The following is a 22,758-nucleotide window of genomic DNA, read 5'->3' as shown; positions in this document are numbered from 1 at the left end:
AGCATGCCAGCATATTTCTTTGTTGGGCCATGCTTCAACAGGGTCAGGAAAACTTGTCTGGACATTAAAAATATATATATATATATAAATGCTGGAAATGGGATTACAGTTTTATAGCAGTTTCCTGTAACAGTTGATAATGAAGATCAGTGGTGCTAGATAGTGTAAACTGAAAGGTGGAGATGCACAAGGCTGATGTTGTTACTGAAGTATTAGTAATGAGAACTGTGATCTAATTTGTTCTCAGTATTTACCTTTACTCTTTCTTTTTGTTTATATTCATCTTTTGTTTATATTCACCTATATTACAGGTAAGATGTGCACATCTTGCATTATAATGATATGGTATTCCATGCTAAAAAGTTCATAGATTTTGCTGCACAGTGGGGCTCACAGTAACACCAAAACTGCAAATTCATAATGATATCAGAACTGTAGAAGCTGGGTACCCTGTATTGGGGTGAAAGTACTGAAACTTGAGGGCTGACACTGGAGTGATACATAATTCAGGATTCCTGGCATCTGTAGATTGAGGAAGCCTAGACTTTGCTGCACACCACTAGAATTTTTACTGTCACTGGGAAGACATGCAGCAAAAGTGGTAACATAAACTTTAAAATGTGATATTTGCTTTGGCAGAGCATTTCCAGATAGTTCTAGTCAATGGTGCCATTTGGTTGGTCTGTCACTGGGAATAGGTCACCTTGTATACTATCAAAGCCTGTTATTTTTAATGGGAAGTTATAGAGCTATTAAATTGCCGAGTATATTTTATTCTTAATTATGCTTTTAACATATGCATAAAACAGAAAAATGTACCTTAAATTGCCTCCTCTCTGCATGTGTGATGCAGCTACAACAGGATATGAAGAAAATTATAAATTTTACTTCGATTACAGCAGTATAAAAGATCATATCATTATCTGAATCAGTGTTTTATGAGAAAGTAACTTGTTCGTTACAAGATGACAAGGAATGAATTAATGTTAAGTTCTGGACATGTCCCCCTGCATTACTTTTCCCATGTGCAGAATGACTACAGATCCAAAACATTCCATTCTTCTTCTTTTCTTCAATAATCTTGCAGAAATGTCTAAATTCATACCACACAATATCCTGTGCAGAAGCATATCCCATAGCCTTTTAATAGCATGGAAGCATTATAAATTAGTCTTCGTCTGTTATAGAGATTGTTATGGAAGCTCAGACAGCATTAAGTCCACTTGGCTTCCCTGCATATATAAGAAATGCATGCATCCATTTCCAAGGATATCTCCAAAGACTAATATTCCCTAATATGGAAAGGGCATGTGTTGTGTTCCTTTTGACAAAGCAATGAAGGGAAGCAACTTTTTTCACAGAAAACATCTATATATGGACAAGGAGGACATACCTGCTTCCTAGAAGTTGATCTTTCCTCTGATCCAGATTCACTCGTACCTAAGCTCATGTGCTTCAGCCTCCGTAAGTGACCTTATTGACTTCAGTCAAACTGTTCAGTTTTGGCCTTCAAACAAATGGAATAGTTACTAACTATAAAAAAGGTACAATTGTATTCTAAGTACACAAATTTAGCAGGATTTGGCTTCTGTTGAGTTGCTTACTGTCATTTTTTTACAATTATATCACTATTCTGAAGCTTTCAAATTTTCATAGACATTTCTTATCTTTAGAAGCTGATTGATCTGTTTACAAAATACAGAGATTGTGAAATTTCTAACCTAAGAGGTCAGGTAAAATCTGTGAAAATATGGGATCTTGATACTAGTGGAGGAAAACAAAAATGAGAAATAAAACAAAACAGTAACAAAAATGGTGGGGCTGATTCGTGATAGACTAATTATTTTTGATATTTTTATTGGTTGCTTGAAGAAAAAAAATCTCAAAGGAGATGTAGATATATTGGGTGTATCATTACTGAAAAAAAAATGGTTAAACACTGTATGATTCAAGAACAACAACAGCAACAACAAAACATTCATGGAATAACTTAGAGCTGCTTCCCATGAATCCATGCGGAAAGCCAAACCAGCTGCTTCACAGTCACCGTACAGTATATTTTGAATATATATAACCATGCTCTCAAAAAAATACTCTATTCAAACCTTTGTATACTATTCAGATATCCTGTAAACATTTATGCGAACAGTTAGATTGACGATGTTTCTGTCTAAAATCTGTAATATGACATAGACTAAATGAAGGCATTAATTCTGGAGAATTACAACTTTATAAGAGATAAGGGTTACACTGATTTGCAGAATTAGGGAAAGAGAAAACATATTCAGCAGTGACCACTTAATTTATTTTCACAGTGGAAGAAAAATAAAAATGCTCCAATTAATTATCACCTGCGAAATTCTAAACACCCATATGAAGACACAAAAACGTCTAATGGAAGAAAATGGTAAAAACACTCTTTAGCTAAATCACAGAATCGTAGAATCATAGAACAGCCTGGGTTGAAAAGGACCTTAAAGATCATCTAATTTCAACCCCCCTGCTCTGGGCAGGGTTGCCAACCATTAGAGCAGGCTGCCCAGAGCCGCATCCAGCCTGGCCTTGAATGCCTCCAGGGATGGGGTATCCACAATCTCCCTGAGCAACCTGTTCCAGTGCTTCAACACCCTCTGAGTGAAAAACTTCCTCCTAATTTCTAAACAAAGCAAAACCTAATAAGGAAATGAGTCAGACAGGATCCATACCTCTGAAGACAGTTGGCATTTAGATCTGAGTCTTCCTTTTCAGATCTTCTCTTCAGACATATTCCTATGCCACATGAAATAACATTTCAGTACCTAATTTGATGAGATCTTTATGATGTAATTTTGTCCTCCACTGTTTTTAAAGCATATCAATGAAAGTAAATTCCGTTTTTTGTTTTTTTTTTTTTTTTTTCCTGCTTGTCCCTCTCCTTTTATGTATATCTCTGCATAAAATCCATGGAAACAAGCGGATCACATGAAATGCTGAACACTGCCAGTGTTACTGAAACCTCAAAGAACAATCAATATTAGGACAGCACTGAGTTTAGCCATATTCAAATTTTATTATTCTCTTTCCATTATTCATTTATATTGTTCAATATATTTATAAAGACATATCATACAGAAACTGATACGTGGTAGCTATAGCCTTTGTGAAAAATAAGCCATGACCCTGTGAAATTTAATCTGTTCCACCTTGCTCTTCACTCTCACTGGTCACTCTCAAAGAAATTAATCATTTTTCTCTCTTGCTCTTAAAATCATTCACTTTCTTTCCCAGTGTCTTGCATAATTCGTGGTTACTAGGTGGAGGAAAAAAATTATATTGCTGTGATACATCTATCTCAATAGGGATACAACCTCGAGTGTAACTTGAGGGAGTAGAAGAGTGTTAACACCATGTATTTTTGCTAAGTGATGGCTCTTCTTGCCCTGGGAAAGAAAAAGAAAAAAAAAATCACTCGTGGCAGTGTATAGTGTATAGATAGTGTATAGATATGCTAAAATTCTTGTGATGCACTCTTTTGAAGTTTTCATTTTCTCTCACAAGCAATATTCATAAGATCATTGATCACAACCATGTACACTTTATTAGGTGGAAATAAGTCTTTATTGCTAAGACTTTCCGGAAAGTCCTCCACAGGTTTGCTAAAAAGATATTTAGAGATCAGTCCCTCATATAACAGCTGCCAACATCTGTAACACCACATCGCATTCTAAGGCAAAACAGAGAGAAAGTCTTTGGCATTCTCCCCCGAAATATTTCAAAATAACTTTTTCTGCAGTTGCCAGTCCCTAATAGAAATGTAGAAAAAGGGTGCTTCCAAAGCACATCCAAAAAGCTGTAGAAACTTTTAGATAGTATCTTTTTGTAATAGACCACCTTCTGTGTCTGGGGGGGTCTGGATTCTTTCACCCCACTCTTCCTTGTTCCTAACTGTGGGACACTGTTCTATGATGATCATTCTAGGGGCATCATTGTCTGGATTAATGCCGAACACGAACTCTCACAATGGCACAAAATTGCTGTTGATTGCATTAAGAGTGAAGTCTTTAGATTCTAGATAAGACCTTTCCCTCAACTTCAGGTAGCTGTAGGATTTGGGACCTGATGACGTGAAGTAAGCAATTTGCTCATCTGAGGTCAGCTCACCTGAAAAGAGCATGCAGTCATCCAAGTGACTCATGAATATGAGGGTCTGCATTGTGATAAAGGCAACGATCTTGCATCTAAAGAGATAGCAGAGTTCTAGGGATGTATATACTTTGTTGCAGCAGGCTATAAAAATGTTAGTGCTGTGCTGTGCTCTATGGTTACATATCCTTTTGCATGTTTCCAGGAGACAGTGGCTGCACCCTCATCAACAAAATCACAGGAGGACGGCATAAGCCAGAGAAAAGGGGGAAAACTACAACTAGTCTGGTTCTCTTACAATAGTGGTGTTGTGAAGGCAACTTGAAAGGGTTGCACAAAGATCACTGAGTCCAGCTTCTGGCTCCACACAGAACCACCCAAAGCCCAAACCATGTGTCTGAGAGCCTTGTCCAGCTCCTGAACTCCAGCAGGCTCAGTGTCATGACCACTGCCCTGGGGAGCCTATCCAGTGTCCCATCACCCTTTTGGTGAAGAACCTTTTCCTAATATCCAATCTGAACCTCCCCTGACACAACTTCATGCCATTGCCTCGGGTCCTATTGCTGGTCACCAGAGAGAAGAGATCAGCATCTACCCCTCAACTCCCCTTTGTGAGGAGGCTGTAGGCTGTGATAAGGTCACCCTCAGACTTCCCTGCACCAAGCAAATTCAGCTGCATGTGATCCATTTTCCCCTCTAAACACTTCACTATCTTTGTTGCCCTATTCTGGACGCTCTCTAATAGTTTTATGTCCTTTTTATATCATGGTGCCCCAAACTGCACACTGTACTCAAAGTGGGGCTACAACAGCACAGACTAGAGCAGGACAAACATTTCCCTCAGCTGGGCAGCAATGCTGTGCTTGAGGCACCCCAGGATATGGTTGGCCCTCCTGGCTGACAATATACACTGTTGATTCATATTCAATTTACTGTTGACCAGAAACCCCAGAATCACACACTAGAACACTACAATCAAGGGTTACAAGCTTTTCAGAAAATGTAGTCAGGGAAGGAGGCGTGGGGGATGTTGCCCTGTGTGTTAAGAAAGGGAGAGATTGCAAAGAGCTGTCTCTGAGAAACAGCCATGGACAGGCTGAGAGCTTGTGGGTAAAAGTTAGGGACTGGACCAATAAAGGACACCTTGTGGTCAGGGTCTACTACAGGCCGCTTGACCAAAGGGAGGCCTTCTTGCTTCAACTACAAGAAGCATCACACTTGCGTGCTCTCATCCTGATGGAAGACTTCAGCTACCTGGATGTCTGCTGGAAAAGCTACACAGCAGGCTGTGAGCAATGCAGGAGACTCCTGGAGTGCACTGAGGATAACTTTCTGGTCCAGCTATTAGGCAAACTGACCAGAGGAGAAGTATTACTGGATGTGGTGCTCATAAGTGCAAATGAATTCAGTAAAGAGGTTAAGACTGGAGTCAGTCTGGGCTGCAGTGACCACATCATGGTTGAGTTCATGATCTCAAGGAATATGGGCCTGTCAAAGAGCAAAGTTAGGACCCTGAACTTTTGAAGAGTGAATTTCCAGCTGTTTAAACGAGCTGTTTTTCCAAGATTGCCCTGTCCCAAGTGCAGAATCCAGCACTTGCTCTTGTTGAACTTCATTCAGTTGGTGATTGCTCAGCCCTCTAATCCTTTAAGATCTCTCTGCAAGGCCCCTCTACCCCCAAAGGAGTCAATAGCTCCTTCTAATTTAGTGGTGGCTGCAAACATACTCAGCATGCATTCAAATCCTGCATCCAAATCATTTATAAAAACATTGAAGAGAACTGGCCCCAAAATGGAGCCCTACAGAATCCCACTAATGAGTGTCTGCCAGCCTGATGTAACCCCATTTACTATAACCCTTTGAGCCTGACCCATGAGACAATTGTCCAGTCATTGTATTATGTATTTATCTAGCTCTATGCTGGACATTTTGTCTGGAAAGATACCGAGAGAAACAGTACCGAAAGCTTTGCAGAGATCCAGAAAATTTAAATCTGCTAGCTTGCCTTGGTCAACTGGTTTCCTTGGTGGGTAACCTTGTCATAAAAGGAAATTAAATTAGTTAAACAGGACTTTCCCCTAATGAGCCTGTGTTGGCTGTGACCAATGACTGCATTGTCTTTCAATTATTTTTCAGGAACTCCCTTCTTCCTGTTCATCTTCTCCATAATTTTACCAGTCTCTGAAGTGAGACAGACAGGCCTGTGATTACCAGGATCTTCTTTCTTACCCTTCTTGAAAACTGGGACAACATTTGCCAGCTTCAAGTTGACTGGGTCTTTTCCAGATTCCCAAGATCACTGAAAAATATTCGAGAAAGGTCTCATGATAATGTCAGCCAGCTCTTTGAGTATCCAGGGATGAATCCCATCAGGTCTCAGAGACTTACGTGCATTCAGATGGAGCAGCAGCAGATCCCACATAAGTTGAAAGTTGGCTGGGAATTTACTGTTCCCAAAGTCACAGTCCTCTAACTCATGGCTCCTGGGATCCCAGGGCCCACCCATCAAAGACAGAAGCAAAGAAAGCATTAAACATCTCTGCTTTTATCTACGTCCCTAGTTTGTGAGGGTTTTTGTTGTTGTTGTTGTTGCTTGTTTGTTTGTTTGTTTTTCCTGCGGAAGACCAAAATAACACAGAGACTAGTATCCTTAGTATCTGGTGGTTCCTGTCATGGTTATTATGTGTCAATGACAAGTATGAATAGCATAGTGTCTCCCCCATAATTGGGGAAACAGTCACTTTCTGTCTTTGGCCACCAAAATTGTGAGGGAACAGCTGTATCAGTTTAACTTTCATAAGTCCGTAGGGGAAGATAGGAAGCAATCCTGAGTGTTGAAGGACTTAATGGACACTATAGCTTCCCTTCCCTTCCCTTCCCTTCCCTTCCCTTCCCTTCCCTTCCCTTCCCTTCCCTTCCCTTCCCTTCCCTTCCCTTCCCTTCCCTTCCCTTCCCTTCCCTTCCCTTCCCTTCCCTTCCCTTCCCTTCCTTCCATTCCCTTCCCTTCCATTCCCTTCCCTTTCCCTTCCCTTTCCTTCCATTCCCTTCCCTTTCCCTTCCCTTTCCCTTCCCTTTCCCTTTTCTGCCCCAAAACTGTATTCATAAGCAAACAATTGATATAAAACAAAGACGTCATATAAAATAGAATCCTGCCCTGATGCTGGATTCCTGATCACAGGCTACAAACACTGATGCTGTTTTTTGGTGTAAATCTCTTCATAGAACATTCATTTCCAGCCTTTAAAATTGTGATGTTTTCCCACACAGGCCTTTCACATCTCACATAAAATCATTGCCAATCAATCAATTTGTTCTTTAATAGACAGGACCTTATTCTGTTGAAAACATCCCACAGACCTGCACTGTCCTCTGCAGTTAGAGCGCTCTATTCTCATGTCCATGTAACCTGCTTAAGGTTTGAATCGAGCAATATTTAAGGCCCTGGATGTGACTTTACAGTATTCGACAAAGCTGACAAAACGTTTTCTTCCTGAATACTTTCCTTTACCTCCTTAACAGTGTAACAAATGTCATCATGTAAAAGAAGGAAACAGGCTTTATGACAACTAAGGCTGTCATTTGTCATTTGGCTTAAAAATTACTCAGTTTTTTTTTTTGTTTGTTTGTTTGTTTTTCTTCCCATAGATAAGATGATGACACATACTGCATGAATTGCAGAAGCAATTCAGTATGACCTCCCTGTGCACAGACATGCACAAACATTTGCACTGATCAATAGCTCCATGCCTGTCCAGACCCTCAGCACTCCAAGTGCTGTGAAGCTATCAGCAAAACAGAGATTACAGACTATTATTATTAGACTACAATTATCTATTTAGATAATTTAGATTTTACAGTTTTAGAACAGAGGATAGAAAGTAGGGTTGTGTCCCCTCCTCCTTCAGAAGCTTTTATAGTAATGATAACCAGATGGAAAGTCTAATTAAAAACCATCTCCCTTTTATTTTACAAAGATTGATGACACCATCTAAAATTCTCTGCATTCATATTGTTTAAATGAGTAGTGGGAGATTATAAAGAGCTGTAGAAACTGACAGCTTCAAGATTGAATTTAACATAGTCACTGAGTTCAAACAGGTAGCCAAGGTTTTCAAAAACTGAATCTGTACAATGAAAAATGTGTTTTACAAGCTTCAGGTAGCAATATCTGATCTAAATGAACATGTCTATATTCTTCCACATATTGCCTAGCCCAGCTGTTCCCACTGACGCACACATTTCACACAAGCATATCGGGCTGCCTGCCTATCTGCCTCCCCTGCTACTTTTGAGTGCCTGGGTAGTTCTGAACTGTCAAAGACCTCCTTAGGGCTATGCAATGCAGCTGACGTCCATTTCTGTAAAGTGTCCTCCCTGTAAACTTGTGGGGCTGCTAACTCACAGCCTGCTAGGAACAGAGTGTCCTGGAGTTCCTTTTCAGGGACTCATCTTCTGACCTATCAGGAAATATTTCCATTGAACCACCAGGTTCACAAAAGCAGTTTACATCTGAGATCTTATGGTAAGCCAATAAGATACTTAAAGTGAGGCAAAGTCAGTTTAAAATTAGCAGCTTTTGTTGTGACTGTGTCTGGAATTGCTTGTCTGTGCCAGAATTATTGGCACCACAAGCATTTTTTATGGCCTTAATCCTCTACAATACTTCTCTGTGCCTGATTATATTCATGGTCTTTAAACTGTGGTCTCCGTTCTGACACAGAGACCACAGACTGGCCACACAGTCTCGTTCGATCTGCATGTCTGTGTTACCAGCATCATGGAACAGGGCAGGAAGCCCAGGGGCTGCCCCAGGGACAACGTGTGATTGTTCGGGCCTGGGGCCAGGCGGGGGCCTTCTGGGCAGGGCCATGAGGTTCATCTCTGTTCTGCATTTGCTGTGTTTGGGTTAACCAAGTGGCTCCTTGGTTATGTCACAGGATTAGGCCCATGTCCCAGAGACTTGAGTTTTAATATTTATACATGTTTGTACACCCCTGTATATTGGCGTATTTTTGTGTGTATTGCTGTTTCCCGATGCTGAGTAGAGCAGTTGACACTTAGCATTCTGCTACGCCCAGGGTGCTGACAAGAAGGGGGCTGCACACAGCGCTGCCCACCTCCAGAAGCAGGCCCAGCCAGTCACTTGTCAAGGCCAGGGGTGGAACTTCAGGGTCAGGCAGGACACCTGGGCGTGAGGCAGGGGCTAACAATCCCCACAAAGGGGTCATTTCAGAAATGAGCATAATCGAAAACCTGCAAGATTCTCTGAACTCCTAAGGCTCTTTGAAGGCATTTTGGGGGAAGGCTTTCTGGAGATTTTTTTTTTTTTTTCCTCACCTTGTTTTATTTACCCATCTGTCTGGGAGCACCTTTTTCCTGACCCATGAGTGTCACAAATCTCATTTTCATTGTGATGTACTGAAAGCAAAGGTGTCTTTCTTCACAGTTCATCCAGGTTCTGAAATGGCTCTTCCTTACTCATCTAGTGACAGTTGCTATGCTAGGTACAGATGAGAAAGAAATCCAATACCATCATTGTAGCAATAAATCTGAGTGCCAAAACGCAGTCTTCACTCTTGCACAGTATTTCATGATATTTCAATGCCCTTCCATCTCCTTGATGAATAAACCAGCATTGGTCTAGAAAAATTAGTATTTTTGAAACTTTCTTTTCTCAAAGACCTCTAGATTTTCAGAATAAGCTGAAATAAAAAATGCGTTCATCTTCAGGAAAGATGTTTCTGTTTAACTAGTGTGTCAATTAGCTGAAACCTTAGCGTAAGAGGCCACGGACCATAAAAGATTAATAAAACTTATATTTCTGAGGGGGAAAGGAATTAAAAACAAAAAACACTTTGGAGTAGATTTTGTGAATTTAACAATCTATATATATATTTCCAGACTTTTACCTTTTTCTCTGGGTATATTAAAAAGAGGTTTTTTGTCATGTAAGTAGTCACATATAAAAAACAAGGCTTTTGTATAAATCTTACTAATCCTCTATTACAGTCCCAGCATTCCGTCAGGTATTATCAGTGGGCTTTGCCTACGTTTTCTGAGACAAATCTTAATAAGGTCTCTTGATGCCAATACACGAGACATTAACAGGCTTGCACAAAACAAATTAAAAACATTATTTTGCAGCTGGCATCTAGTATTTGCTTGTACTGTACCATTTATTTATTTTTTTTATTAGTAAATAGAAGTTTATAAAAGTCTACATTTACTTCAGTGATCAAAACCAAGGAAAGTGAAATATCAGACAGGTAATCAGAGGGTAGAGGTTGCATGCACTGTGATTTTCTCTTTCCTGCTGACTTGGTTTCAGCTGGGAGAGGGTTAATTTTCCTCCTAGTAGCTGGTATGGTGCTGTTTTGGATTTAGAATGAAAATAGTGCTGATTACTCATCAATGTTTTTGTTGTTGCAGAGCAGTTTTTACACTAAGTCAAGGACTTTTCAGCTTGTCCTGAAGGTAGGGGGGACAGAAACAGAACATCTGACCCAAACCAGCCAAAGGGATATTCCGTACCATGTGATGTCATTCTGAACAATTAATATGAGGTGGCTGGCTGTGGTGGAAGGGATGGCTTCTCAGGGATGGGATGGGCATTGATGAGTGGGTGGTAAGCAATTGCATTGTGCATCACTTGCTTTGTACATTCTATTATAGTCGTTATAATTATTATTTCCCTTCTTTTTCTGTCCTATTGAACTGTCTTTATCTCAACCCACGAGTTTTTACCATTTTTTTTTCCTCCCAGTTTTCTCCTCCATCCCACTGCAGAGGGTGGAGGGGTTGCTGAGCAAATGGCTGTGCTAAATGGTGCTAAGCTGCCTGCCAGGTTAAACCACAACAATTGCTCAATATATTTTTCACATCATAGATGGAAAACCATTTTTAAAATACAGTAGGGCATACCCTATGTCAACAGAATATTTAGGATTTTGTCAATGCAATGCTAAGAGTTTGCATAACATATCTGAAAATACGACCAATTCAATAGGTGAATTCAAATACAACCTTGCATTATTGAATCATATTTTGATGGGACACAGCCATAGTATTTAACACACAAACAGTGAAAAACCTAGAGAAGCATTAGGAAAAACTGCAGCCATATCAGCCTGAAAAGATTAAATAGTTCTCCCCTTTTTTAAGTTCCACTTCACTTTTTATTAAATTTGGTTTGATTGTTTTCACCTGCTATTGCATTAAAGGTAAAAGTAATTGGGAGTGATGCCCAGTTAGTCATAATAAGTCTGGTCACGTTCAGTGTACTGAACTATCACAATAATGGATACACAAATAATGTAATACACCCTCAGTCTAGTCACATTCAATGAACTACCACGCCCACACTTAAAGAGTTTGGTTGCATTCAATGAGAACTATCAAGGCTAGATTAATGAGTAGTGCAATTTATTAAAGCAACAGGTACACAGGTTCTTTGGATTACCAGTGATAAATTCACTGTCTTCAAAGCACATACAAACACCAAAAGTATGAGTAACACTGCCTGGCTACAGATGTGTTAAAAGATATAAAGTGACTCTATAGAGATTTCTTAGTTTCCTGGGGAGGCACTTGGCATAACCAAGTGTTTGAATCTTACCCAAAAGAATCCCAATGTGGGGGGAGAGAGGTTCAGCCCATCGATTGATCCCAGCAGTCAGAAGGTATCTTTCCTTACACAATGGTATCTTCCCTAACATTCTCTCTCCCTTAAGCTGATTTATATTATTTTCTATCTTTTAGGTGGAGCTTGAGTGACTGTAGTCATACATACCTTTGTTATGATTGGAGCAAATTTTTTTGCTTTTTTTAAAAGGTATAGTCTCAGAGAAATTCAGGGTGCATGCTCAGTGAGGAGTGGTCGCACCTTGGAGGCAGGTAGCCTTTGGGCTGGAGGTGTGTTTTGGCATTATAATGATATTATAATGGGCAAAGTTCATCAAAAGGAGAGCATTTTGTTAGAAACAAGATAGGCTGTTGGCTCAGGGTAGCAAATGTGCAGCTTATCAGTCTCGGTGTGCACAAGAACAATCAAGTTCCCATCTTATCACAGAGCCTGGCCACAGTCTCTCCACTCTGCTCCACTCTCCAGACTGTTCCTCTTAGAGTCAGCACACCAGGTTCCCCCAGTGTGATCAACATCTAATGTTGGAGGCCTGGGGAACTTCTATGTAGTGCAGCTACACTTCACCCTTGAAGCTTCTTCAATGCTGTACCTTTTCTTTAAAATGTGAATATAAATTTAATTTCTAAGCACCTCAGGCAATTATTGCACACTTGCATCTATTGTATTTCAGATTTTGTGGTTCATCATTGTATACACTAAAGCTACATTATGTTGAAGGACCTTTCACTCTTCATGAAAAGCGTGACTGTACAGTCTTGATCATATTTAGCTGTTGTTTTTAGCATCCAAGGCTTCTAAGGAAGGAAAGCCAACACTTTTTCCAGTTATCACCTTCTTATTTTCTTCCCCTTTTTCACTTTTCTTTTCCTTTTGTTTAAGATATTTTAGGATTTTTAAAAATTTATCTTTATAATAAAGTCATATTACACCTTTCTGGCAAAAACAGGAGACTATACACTTAACATAAATTGTATACAGGACACAATAAGAATCATGCCATTAAATCCAAATAATAACACAAAATAAAATAAATATATTTTTTATTAGGAAATAGTTAAAAAACATAGCTTCTCTATTTTTTAAGTCTCTGTTTTGGGTCCTGAAATTCCAGTCCACTTGGAAGTTTATAAACAGGCACTGTCAGACTAAGCTTTAGAGTTAAATTCCTGCCAAAGCTTCACATGTTGAGCTATGACTCTATTTTCTATGTACCAGAACTGCTGTTGCTAAAAGCGTAAGCAAAATAATGAAACAAAAGTGTTTTTTTTTTCCATAATTTTTAAAAATGTCTTCATTACAAAATCATAGTTCTTTGAAACTCCTTTTTTTTTTTTTAATATATATACAATAGATGTTACACGGGCTGAATGGTAGTATTTATCTATTAAATATTCTACATCATTTTATCTTCATGATTTTCTTCTAGTTAAGTAGCTTAAAAAAAAAAAAAAAAAAAGTTTTCCATTTCTTGTATCCATAGAATAGTTTGGTCATGCTGCACATAGATCACACTACAAGTCATACAACACTCCAAGTGAATTATATTGTCTATTTCTATATACTGGATAGAATGATACTGCTTTACAAACACGATATTAAATACAGAGATCCATCGAGAAGCACTGGTAAATTACAAATACCCTAACCTTAAACTTGTACTAACTTGGTCTGTGCTGGATGTAGCATGTGCACTTGTCTTCTTACATACCAGATCTTTTTTTTTCCAGACATTTCAGTCAGAATTCCCTCAAGTGCCAAGTTTACCATTTCATAAAAGAGATAGACAGAGGATTGAAAGGAATGTCACCTCATTGATTATCAACTTTGAATTAATTACTTCATCTCAGTATCAAACAGATTTTTATCTTTGAATTTTTCCATCAGTTCTAGAAGTTGTTTTTTTCTGATTTCCCTTTAGTGCCATGGCTCATGGTAACATTATCAAATGTTTCATGATGAGATTTTTTTAATACCCCCTAACTACATTCTCTGGGATTGATGCTATGATCAAATATCATTATATTTGCCATTCCAGACTGTTTTTTTTTTCTTGTTTATAGTAGCAATTAAAATGAAAAAGGGAGATTCAGAAGCATAAAGATTGCAGTAAACAGCCAATATATTTTTTTCCTTTGGTCATCTATATCTAGGAAGATTTTCAAAATCTTTCCTAAAGTACTTGTTCAAGTGAAAGCAGTCCTACAAGGAAAACATTGAAAACAAAAGATACCCTTCATCCAGAGCCATCATTTACACTGTAAAGTAGGTGTAAAACCTGTCCTGCTTAGGTCCCTTTTGCTAAAAGATCTTTACAGAAAGTTTGCTACCACATGAGTACACATGAAGCCCCAATTTTCAGCTTTTCTACAATACATGCCTATCATGCCCACTTTCGGCAAACACTTTTCACTGATACAGGAATCATTTATCTTAACTACTGTATTTTTCTGTGCCCAATCCCCTGTAATTAGCAATGTTGCGTAGTAAACATTTGTTTCAAGATTTCAGGGGGCCCCTAAAGATTTATAGACTAATTCAAAACAATTACTCTTATCAAACACTCTTCTAAGAATGAAATGAAAAAAATGGCTGGCAACACTACCTGTTTCCCTTAAAGTTTGTCTGAATTTTGAAAAGTCTTTGAAAATAAGCATTTGTGTTTTATTAATAAAGTCACGTACAAGCCATAAGGAACATCTACTTTTAACACATTGTTTTTAGTTTAATTTCTTGAATATCATGATTGACAATGTCAAGGTAACCTATATTAATGTAGATAACCTATATTATCTACAGTTAACTAAACCTCACCAAAACCTGTTGAGAATCATAGAATCATTCAGGTTGGAAAAGATGTCTAAGATCATCTAGTCCAACCTTTAACCTAGTGCTAAAGTCCACCACTAACCCATGCCACTAAGTCCTAAATCTGCACGTTTCTTGAAGACCTCCAGTGATGGTTACTCAAACACTTCACTTGGCAGCCTTTTCAAATACTTCACAACCTTTTCAGTGAAGAAGGTTTTCCTAATATCCAACCTCAAACTCCTCTGGGGCAACTTGTCGTCGTTTCCTCTTGTCATATCACTTGGTGCTTGGGAGAAGAGCCCGATTCCCACCTCCTTTAAGGTAATTGTAGAGCATGATAAGGTCTCCACTCCTTTTCTCCAGGCTAAACTACCCTGGCTCCCACAACCGCTCCTCAAAAGACTTGTTCTCCAGACACTTCACTGTCTTCATTGCCCTTCTCTGGACACACTCTAGCACTTTGATGTCCTTCTTGTAGTGAGGGGCCCAAAACTGAACACACAATTCAAGGTACGGTCTTACCAGAGCCAAGTACAGGGGGCCAATCACTTCCCTGGTCCTGTTGGTCACACCATTTTTGATACAAGCCAGAATGCTGTTGGTCTTCTTGACCACCTGAGCACACCACTTAATTATATTCATCCAGCTATTGACCAATACCCCCAGGTCCCTTTCTAACATAAAGCTTTCCAGCCACTCTTCCTGTAGCGTTGCATGGTGTTGTTGTGTCCGAAGTGCAGGACCTGGTACTTGGCCTTGTTGAACCTCATAGAGTTGGTCTCTGCCGATCGGTCCAGCCTATCCAGTTCCCTCTGCAGAGCCCTCCTACCCTCGAGCAGATCAACACTTGTGCCCAACTTGGTGTTGTCTGAAAACTTACTGAGGGTGCACTCAATCCCCTCATCCAGATCACTGATAAAAATATTGAAGAGAACTGGCCCCCGTACTGAGCCCTGGGGGACACCACTAATAACTGACCTCCAGCTGGATTTAACTCCATTCACCATGACTCTCTGGGCCAGGCCATCCAGCCAATTTTTAACCCAAGGAAACATACACCTGTCCAAGCCAGCTTCTTCAGGAGAATGCTGCGAGAAACATTGTCAGAAACATTATTGAAGTCTAGGTAGACCAAATCCACAGCCTCATCCACTGATCATGTCACCTTGTCATAGAAAGAGATCAGGTTAGTCAAGCAGGACCTGCCTTTGATAAACCCGTGTTGACAGGGACTGATTGCCTGGTTGCCCTGTAGGTGCTGCATGATGGCATTTAAGATAATCTGCTGAATTCCCCGGCACTGAGGTCAGACTGACAGGCTGGTAGTTTCCTGGATCCTCCTGGACTTTCTTGTAGATGGGTGTCACACTTGCTACCCACCCGTTGACTGGGACCTTCCCTGACAAAACCTCCTTGAGGTTTATAACTGAATGAGGAAAATCAGGCACATCTACCAAAAAGTAATACAAAGTTTAAAATTCTACTGATTGGTAACCAAACAAAATATAATTTATTTATCTAAATTACCTTGGAATACTTCTACAGTAACTGTCCTACCTTCTGCAGAACAGAGAATTGAATTGTGTCAAATGCCCTGAGCCATTCCAAGTAAGATGCTCTTAATAGTAATTACTGAAAATGGAAAATATGTTCCTTTTTTCTTTTTTAAAATTGAAGTGAGTGTATGAAACTCTGTAATCTATGCTATTTTATCTCCAATACAAGAAATGAAGAAGGAGGTGACTATTCCAAAGCCATTGAACATTGTCTTACATAAACTACCAATTTGAGTTGGTTTCTCAAGAAGATAATAAGCTGGCTGTGCATTGGCAAATCTTGGCATGGTTTCTTTTACTCTTCAAGAACGTACTAACTTTTTTACCGATGTAGATTAGCGTAGAGAGTGTGTGCAAATGTAGCAGTCAAATGCAGGTGGTCTGATGTTTTGTGCTTGTAGAAGACATAAGGAAGCAAAGTACTATGGATAGATTCAGTGGAGAATGCTAAGGTGCAATATTTTTATCTTGAAAATATGCAGGATGGAATTTGCTCCACAGGGCTGAGTAGCAGCTGTGCATTGTTAATACAGCTCAAAACAGACTGAACATAGCCACTGGCTGCCTGGTTGTGCTGTGGAGTACTTATGGGCAAGCTGGGCAGGGTTTTGCTGATGTGACAACACTTGAGAACATCATCCAGCTCTCGTAAAACTATCTTAGAATTCAAGCGTTCACATCCAATAATGGAAGTTCATGGAATTAATAGAAGTAACATTATTGAAACATAGGTGAAAAACATAAAGAGTATCATAAGGTAATCAGGATTTATTATTATTATCATTATTATTCCCTTCAGACAGTTTAGGAGCTGAGTTATTTGTACATATACCAACTAAACTATTCAAATGTTGTCTAATATATGCAACTTTTATGAAAAATCTGTATGCTTGCCCTAGCACATAAGTATAAAGAAACTTTAGCAGTCTTGCAGAGAAGAGGAGGAACAATAACCTGAAGATTTAAAATAGTAAGGAATTAGATGTTTTGAAGGCTATAGAATGCTGTAAGTTCTCTCAGAAATGATCAACACAATGTTATTTAGCACAGGTGTTTGTGTAATTGTGATACATTAGAAAAAATAACAGTGCTCAATGGGCCTCAAACAGACATTTATGTTTTTTTGTGTTGAAATGCTCTATTTTAATATGCAGAGTTACGGTGTGAAATATGTACTTTTTAACTTAAGAAGACCTGCTGATGGATTTTCAAGGCACGTATTTCTTCATTTCTTCAATTACTGTATTGCTAGATTTTGTAATAGACAATGTAGAATACAAAACCACCTCATGGATTTTTACGCAATGAGTTTGAGCCAAAATGTTCCTCAGGCTACTGCAGTATTGGCAACATTCCGTAAATGTGACTTGCAAATATGCAGCTGAAAACTATACAGGTGTAAATGAATAAGAATCTCCTAATTCTAATTCTAATTCTAATTAATTCTACTTCTAATTCTGTAATACTATTATCACTCAATTCAGATGCTAATGTTTCATTAAAAAACACAAAAATAATGCCTTTGTTTTCTTTTTCAAATATATATTATTCCTAGAAGTCTTTCAGGCATTAGGGTACACCCCAATGAAGTGTGGGTTTGATAATGTATGAAACTATCACAGAAAGTTTTACTTTTGTAAAAAGCTGTGATCCTAATTGCCTCAAAATCCTTCATTTTTTTGATAAGATCTAGATGTAGAACAGCCTGCTTTCGTATACAATATTTAAAGTATGGAAAAGATCCTTTAACTACTCAATGCTTATGTTCTTGCTTTTTCCAGCTAATGATGAAATGTTACTGGAAAGGCAAGTTAATTAGCTTTAGCTGCCTGCTGTAAATGTTAATCCTGTTGATTTAGTAGAAACATCTTTTAAGAGCTATCCAGAAAAACAGAGTTAGTGGTGTCTGCTGGTGTACTTGCACAGGGCATGGGAGAAGTCTATGGGCTGTTCAGTCACACTGTGTTTCTCATCTCAGTCCTTTTGAAGACATATTACTGGAGATACAGAGTTCAAGTGACTCGTGAAAAGAATTGCTTACCTCTGCAAGAGGTAGACTATGTGAAAATTTAGTTAGTGTTTTCACCAAACCCGATGAGCAGTTTTTAGTTCACAGACTCTGCTTCAGAGCTTATTCTTCAGTTTTATTTTAGGTAGAGATACTTGGATCAGGTTTTTGAACTAATCAATTCTATTATGGCAAAATTTTCATTATGGATTCCCTCTCTTCTTAACTGATTTCTGTTCATGACACTTTTACTTGCTGATGGATAGCACTGCAAAAATGCATTTAAGTCAGCTGCATGAGTTATTTGGATACACTTCTTAATAAATATTCACATAAATATTTACAGCAATTCTCCATAAATATTCTTAAAAACATTATTTTATATTCTCAAACGTTTTTAAAAGTCCATGTAGGAGTGATAAATACACTGTGATAAAATTTTCTTCAAATAAATGTTCCTAACTATATTTTGCAGTTTTGGCCCAGCACTGTGTCTATCTATGCTTTGTTTTGTTTTGTTTTTTTTTGTTTTGTTTTTCTCTTGTAGTTCTGAATTTTTAAGATAATTGTTTCAAAGATATTATTTTGATGAATACAGTGAACCTCTCATGTTAGTTTAACATACCTCATATCTTTAACGTACAGTATACATAATCAGTGGTATCTATCAGTGGTACAAAATTAGATTTTAATTCATAAATCACAATCTCTAAGTAAATTAAAGACTGATTCAAATATCAGAAAATTGCATATGGAAAAGCTCATCATACTAAGTGAAATTAATAGTACAACCTTGTTAGAATCACCTCACAGAGAAGCGAAGTATCTGTAATCAAAGTACAATAATTTTATTGTTTATTTATCAATTACACAAGGGGAAAGGCAAATAAGTTGGAGAGGGACTCTATCAGGGAGTGTAGTGATAGGACAAGGGGTAATGGCTTTAACCTAAAGAGGATAGATTTAGATTGGATATAAGGAAGAAATTATTTAATATGTGGGCTGTGAGGCAGTGGAACAGGTTGCCCAGAGAAGCTGTGAATGCCCCATCCCTGACAGTGTTCAAGGCCAAGTTGGATGGGCAACGTAGTCTAGTGGGAGGTTGTAACTTGATGATCTTTAATGTACCTTCCAGCCCCAAACATTCTGTGATTCTATGATTCTATGTGTTAGCCTCTAGTACCAAGCTTTAGACAAGAACTGTATATTAAGCAGTCATAATTTCCTCTGCTGCTGGAGCAACAGGAAAGTAACAAGGGGGAAATTGGCCTCATTTCACATAGGGTATAACACTTGGTAGCTCTTCAGTGTTCATTTCTGAATTTACTGAATGGACATCCATGGTGTAAGAGAGAAGTGCTATCTCTGGAAAAAAAAAAAAAAAGGCCTAGATTTATGACTCTAAAGAGTCAGATGGACTAAAAGCCAGCATAAACTACCCTGAATTATACCACTTACCACTCTCAGCCTTTCCCAGTTATTCCTGTTTCTTAAATTACTCAACAAAATATAAAATGGTATTAGCTGCAACTTTGCTTGGTAAGGGGATATAAAGTTCAGACCCTTAACATATTCTTTTTCTATGGTTGCAGTCCTGCCCCTACTTTCTATTTGAAATACATTCTCACAACATTTTTTTCATTTCTTCTTCTGTTAATCTTATTTTTCATAGATTCATAGAATTTACACCAGTTAATATGTCTAGAGGGCAGAAAATATATCCCAGTCATGCCCATTATTTTGCTTTGCTTTTCATTAAAGGGAAAGTTAATAATAATTTCTGATCGTTTGACTGGAAAAAAAAGTGCCTGTTTATTAAACTGTCCAATGAAATAACATAATCATACAGCTGTTGTATGGAAGACGCTACATTAAGTTTTCTAGTTCTTTTTACTGTGGTGAAAAAATGATTAGAAATAATGGATCAAGGAAGAATGAGTATTCCAAACCTCTGCCCTAAACATCTGAAAACAAGTAGTCCTGAATGCAAGAGATTAGTTCAAAATGCAGGATGTTTCATTTACAATGAAATAATTCCAAGACCTTTTCTTTTTAAGACTTTTATCTTCTTTATTCATAGAATGAAGTCACCATGCATCCTTTGAAATCAATATGAATCTATTCAGGTATTGGACCTTTGGAAAATCAGGAGTAAAGGACTTTGTCATAAAATTCTTTCCTCTGAACACTTTTATCTGAGTCTATGCAGGACTTGTTTGTACTAGGCCATCCAGGATGCAGAGACTTATACCTAAACTGAATGCACAAAGCCTTTCTTTCCTGTAATACCAACAACCAATTGCACATTGAAGAAGAATATTTGAGTGAAGACGGAAAAAAAAAAAAAAAAAAAAAGCTCATTCTACTTTGAGACTGATAGATTTTTATATCAAAATTCTACTTTTTCAGTGTGCATAAAGGGTAGGCATGTGGGATGAGATTGTTTTGTTCTAGGGAACACTATTGTCTTTTAAGTATATCTTTTATACTTTGGAAAAACTAAATAAAAGATCAGGGAAATGCAAGAAGAGGAGACTTTCAGATAAAACTGTAAATACACAGAGAACTGCATTCTTTCCATGACTATGCTGTAAGATTTTATAAGATTCTAAGAAAGTCACTTAAATGTTTTTAGGGTAGCGAGCAATTGTGTCCTCCCATTCTTTAAGTGCTGAACTGTATTTTCTGAGTGAGATTTAAGTCTCATAGAGGAATCAACTTTTCCCATTAAAGATATCTGAAGGACATTTCAAACACTTATTGCTTCAATGGGTACTTGCATATAATGTTCTATGTTCTTAGAATATTTTCCTTATGTTGGATGGCACTTGGGATTCAATTAGGACATTCTAGATTAAAAAAAAAAAAGAGAGAGAGAGAGAGAGAGAAATCTACGAATTATTCTGAATATTAAAGGTAAGTTAGTTAAGAAAGATACTGACTCATAATTTCCTTGCCAAAGACTTGATATTTTGCATGAATATAATTAGGATTCAGAGAAAGAAGCTTTCCCATACTCAGAAGAAAGAAAAAAGAGTTCTCCACATAACTGTGAGGCAAGTCGTGTTCTTTTTCATAAGACAAATTGATTGAGGAAGGTAGAAAAGGTGGTTCTACCAAATATGCTGAGATATCTTTCTTCTTAAGTTGAATTTGGAGGATATCCATGTATAAAACAATGTCAGTCAGAGTGCTCCCGATGGATATTATATTGAGCCAACAGCCAGCTATATGAATGCTTTTCATTGACTTTGGTGCTGCAGAATCAAGTGGTAGCAGAATGTTCAACATATGATTCTTTTTATTAGAACTAATGCTGAAAGTAACATTTTACCTGACCTGTCAATACCTAATAATTAGTAGTCACCACCTGTCAAATTATGAGTTTTGCTGATTCATTTGACATTTGACATTTGACATTTTAATAGTAAAGCAATCTCTGGTACCTGATTTAATCCTTTTTCATTTTTTATTTTTTCTAACTAGTGCCTTAAAAAAAAAAAAAAAAAGAAAAAAAAAAAGGCAGTCAGTTACTTAGTTATATTGGTATTTTCAGCAATTATTTCCATTGTAATCTAGTAATTGTTTGTAATTGTTTGTTTTCCCCAGTACAGGGAGGGGTTAATATCCCATTAACAGGATTAGTGTACCTGTTTTTTATATACTTTTCACCACATCTCATACCATTTGAATACGTTAAAAAGACATTTCATGAGGTCATAGTTAATCAAAATATAGGCTTGAGAAAAATAGATTAAGTACAAATTCTTCTCCTGCCCTTCCTCTGCCTGTATCCAGTGTTCAGAACCAAAAACAAAAGATTCGTATTTTGAAGTTAACTATGCTATATCAAAAACGTTAATACAGTTTTAAAACTAGGATAGTAGGTTGTTTATTTTTTTCTTCATATATCTATATGCAAAGCTTTAAATATGTATAGTGACAGTAAACTGAAGTTTTTGGTCAATATATAACACAGATTATGTTGGGAATTTCTGTAGAATTGTTTGACTACCCGGTATTGAATTTAATAGGGACTTGGGCCCTAACTCTATGTTAAAAGCTACCTGAACATTTAGAGTGACTCATTGATCTTGCAGGAGTCACTGATACCTCATCAGTTCTGTGATCAACTTCCAGTTGTGCTATATTTTATGTTGTTCTGGAAACAACATGAGTACAAAGCATGAAAAAAAACTTAGTTACCTATTAAGAGATAAACAAACAAACAAACAAACAAACACAAACCATGCATTCATCAGTATAGGTTGTTATTAACCCTACCAAGATCTCTGGAAGAATATTTTCAAGTCCTGGTAATGGGGATTTGCTTACAACTTTCCTAGCAGCTAAAATTCTGAACATATTTGGGAGTCTTGGCCACCTTTAAAGAACTGTGCCTGTGATGTCTATGATTCCTCTGTTAATCAGCAAATGTATCAAGCCTCTGCTGACATTATGCTCTTGGGATAAGACTGGGTTAGAAAAATACTAGTGTAGTTTTCATTTTTTTTCCTTGTCCTTTTGAGCTACAGCAGACATGAATAGTACCTCATGAAAATAAATTCTAGCAGTTTTTGACACCACTATTTACAATACACTTGAACTAAACAGATGTCAGT

The 22,758-nt window shown here is 37.8% G+C and overlaps 1 protein-coding gene across 12 annotated transcripts in view; it reads left to right on the top strand.

Annotated features, from left to right (window-relative positions):
- The window catches only part of LOC310903296 (uncharacterized protein), a 92,074-nt gene that overhangs the window by 30,454 nt on the left and 38,862 nt on the right, over positions 1–22,758 (top strand). Inside the window, exon 4 of one of the 12 annotated variants that reach the window (XM_083846227.1) lies at positions 1,362–1,464. The exons of the other annotated variants lie outside the window; for them this stretch is intronic. The gene's annotated coding sequence lies outside the window, so the exon portion shown is untranslated. The remainder of the gene's footprint in view (positions 1–1,361; positions 1,465–22,758) is intronic. 12 annotated transcript variants of the gene reach the window in all.

This window comes from Anser anser, assembly GCF_964211835.1.
Source record: "Anser anser genome assembly, chromosome: 8".
NCBI lineage: Eukaryota > Metazoa > Chordata > Aves > Anseriformes > Anatidae > Anser > Anser anser.
This window is presented reverse-complemented; position numbering and strand designations above follow the sequence as displayed.